This window comes from Cupressus sempervirens, chromosome 3, assembly GCF_028749045.1.
Source record: "Cupressus sempervirens isolate cs-2001-9-10 chromosome 3, ASM2874904v1, whole genome shotgun sequence".
In the NCBI taxonomy this organism is placed as follows: domain Eukaryota; kingdom Viridiplantae; phylum Streptophyta; class Pinopsida; order Cupressales; family Cupressaceae; genus Cupressus; species Cupressus sempervirens.
Genome location: NC_143120.1, coordinates 761,650,903 through 761,654,867, shown reverse-complemented (window position 1 = coordinate 761,654,867; position 3,965 = coordinate 761,650,903).

Genomic DNA, 3,965 nt, shown 5'->3' with positions numbered 1-3,965 from the left:
CCAATAAATCAAGAAATCAAAGACCATTTTCATTAAAAAAATTGACTACCAACGTTATTTATGATGGATACATCACATCATCTCACATTTCTTCATATTGAATATAGAAATTACATTCAAAACTAACAACATCAATGTTGTTTGAAATGACCATCTACTACCACCATGTGTTGTCAATAGTTGATTATAAGAAAATATGAACACATATAATAGATATTTTTGGAAATGCCAATAGGAGTGTAAGTTTTGAAAGGGGGTGTGAATTAACGCTTTAAAAATTTAACCTTAAAAACAATTCACCATACACCCATCTCATAACTTTACATGTAAACTAAAATAACTAGCCATACATCACATCCATACCATAAAGTAAATCAACATATAACACATAAGATTTTGTTACCCAAAAAATCTTCAAAGAGAAGGTAAAACTCAGGTGGGGTTGATACCCACAAATCTTACCTACTACAATTGTAAATTGTGGCCTATTATGGCTACAAAGTTTTTATCATACACTATGATCTACCTTGTGAGGGGTATGTTGGAATTCTTTAGAATAACTAAGAGGGGGTGCGAATTAGTTATCCAAGGTACAGATCTACAAATAATTTTTTTCACAACTTAGTGAACCCATATTCATACAACGTTGTAATCATGCATGTATCCATTAGATAATACAATTACTTAAACTTGTAGGTTATTGTCAAATCAAATTTGCAAAAATATAAGCATGAATTCAATAACACATTTGACACAATGATTTAACACGGAAACCCAATTTGGGAAAAACCACCAGTAACATGCTACTCATTCTCACCCTTTTGAAGTGATGCCCTATGAAAGGCCAACCCTGTTAAAGGTTGCAATGCACACTGTTAAATGTGACCTGGTTAAAGGATTTTGATCACCCTATTAGAAGTGAGACTTGTTAGAAGACTTTAGATCATTCACTTGGAATGTCACCCGATTAAAGGATATATAAATGATTGTTAGGTCAACCTTAATCGAAAGAATTTACCCTAGATTGATACAATGATTAGAAAGTAATAGTAAGGCTTGATCTGATAACAACTTACAACACACTTGCAGATTATAGATCTTTATTTTAGTCCTCCATTCTACTTGGCTTTCACACACTTTAGCTCTAACATCTTGTTCACTCTTCAAGCATCCATACCCTTCTACACAGTGATATTATAGCACATTAATAATCTACTTAAGGTTGCAAAGGATTTCGATCACCCTATTAGGAGTGAGACTTATTAGAGGACTTTAGATCATTCACTTGGAATGTCACCTAATTAAAGGATTTACAAATGATTGTTAGGTCAACCTTAATCCAAAGAATTTAACCTAGACTGATACAATGATTAGAAAGTAACAGTAAGGCTTGATCTGATAACAACTTACAACATACTTGTAGATTATAGATCTTTATTTTAGTCCTCCATTCTACTTGTCTTTCACACACTTTAGCTCTAACATCTTATTCACTCTTCAAGCATCCATACCCTTAAGCCTTTTTGCATTGCTTGGAAATGCAAGGTCTTCTCTTAGGTCATTGAATGAAGCAATACCCTAGACTCCTAGTCTTCCTTAGGTTCTCACACATGACAACTTTTTATTCTAACTAGTCATTTATATAAATAGAAAATTAAGATCTCTTGTCATCTATCCTCCTTCGTCCATTTTAGGGCTATGTTGGATTAGGTATAATTTAATGAATCTATCCATCATTTCATTTTATTCCCTTCTAGAAACTTCTCCTTCAGTCCTCTTTGAATTCACCTCAAAATAATTCATCTTGAATTATGTGCCACCACCTTATCAATATTTTCTTCCACATGGTTCACACAAACCAAGAAATTAAACTTGTTGGCTTAGAATCATCAAATTCATGATATTCCTCATAATGTTGACACTCAACATTAACATTCTTCTAATGCTCAACATATACTACATTTCTTGGCTTCTACTATCAAAATACTTAGCATGAACAAAAGTTTACTAGTGCTCACCATCAACTAAATTTTACTGATCTCACACCATATCACTCGGCTTACACTAAAATTAAATTTTCTTGGGTCCAACTAATTGTTTGCTTTGTTTACACTAACTTTCCTTGGCACCTACTATGTAGATGGTTAAGCTTGGCAAACACAATTCATTTAACTTGTTATTCTAAACTTAATTAGTGTATCAATCCTTTGCAACCTTAAGTAGATTATTAATGTGCTATAATATCACTATGTTAACTAATCCTTGTACCCCTTTCCCATATAATAACTTAATCTTTCCTCTAGATGTTATTGTTACCTCATTTGATAAAATTCTCTTCATCAATCAAACAAATGATAGTACTCAAATCATCTAAGAAATTATTTTACCATAAAGTAGTAGGTTTGACATTAGTGACAAAACAATGATTGAAATGCACATTCATACTTATATTAATCTGTTTTCAAAAGGGTATGCCCAGTTAAATGCTTACAATAATTTTAGGTCTCACCTTGACTAAAGGATTTCAAACTCATGGTTAAGTAAGCACTCAATTTAGAGATTTAAAAAATAATGTTATGACGACTCTCTTAAGAGATTTACTTTGTACCACTTATTAGAATGATTCTACACCTTGATCATTAGATTAGCACCTTATTGCTTGATGCCAGATCTCCTCTTTACTATTTGAACCTTGATCCTCTTGTCTAGAAACATCTCCTCTATCATTTTAGAACTTCACTCTATTATCCTTAAATTAATTCTATAATATATAACTCTATCATAGCCACCTAAGCTACCATGAATGCTCTCTAAACTAGTAGCATTCATCTCCTCATTCATTAATATCAACTTCTTTTTAGAAACAATAGTCCAACAATATATCTGAGAGGGGGGAGGGGTGGTGAATTAATTATCTAATAATTAAAACATTTATCCACCTTAAATAATCTTAACCATTCAACCAAAGTAAACAAAAACCATAACAAGATGCACATACACAATTACACCATATATGCTAACTAGGGAAACCTTAATCAGAGGGAAAACCCTAGTGGGAATGATGCCTACAAGATGATGTGCTAATATAAATATTCCTTGTTAGAGGATGGACCCTATTAGGAGTTTATTGCAATATTTAGTACATATGAGTCCCTGTTAGGAGACTTTGAATCCTTATTAGAAGATTCCAACCCTATTAGAAGTTGTAGAAGATAGAAGGACCCACTAACCAAATAGCTTCTAGGACAAGGTCGCCAAACTCACTATCAAATTGATCTCTCAACTATTTCTTGCAGAATAATTGTATGTATTGTACTTTAACTTCTTTCCTCTTTCCTCTTTCCTATCATGAACCTCGTATCCAAGCATCGAATTTTGGATCACACAATAAAACCTCAGCACTGAAGTTTCCTTCACTTTTTCTCTGCTCTGCTTAACTTTACATTCTACTCATTATGTTACTTATAAGAATTCTCATCATTCATACATGATAAATACAAATTTCCTTCCTTTATACCAATTCCATAAAATAATTCCTTGAGTCAGATCTTACACCTTCTCAATTAGTTATTATAAGACCACAATAAGAACAAGTTACACTTAATGATAACATTAATCTTTCGCCTTGTAACTTGAATAATGTTCTATACATGTAATATTATGATGATCAATCTTAGCCACATAATTAGCAACATGTCTTCTTCACATATTTGTCTTTAGCTTTTCAAAGTAACAACTTTGATAAGAGATATAAAAAGTTTACCAGAACAAGCTTCTATAAAGTCTATCTCAAAACAATCTTCATTGAAACTTGCATAAAATCTTTCAGACTTTATATCTTATGCTTTAGAGGTTAGCTTCATATACTAGACCCATAATATAATCTCCCTTTAACCTTGCTAGTGAAATTACTAAATGATCTATCTATACCAACTTGATCTTTAACGTTGTTCTTCTACTGGATA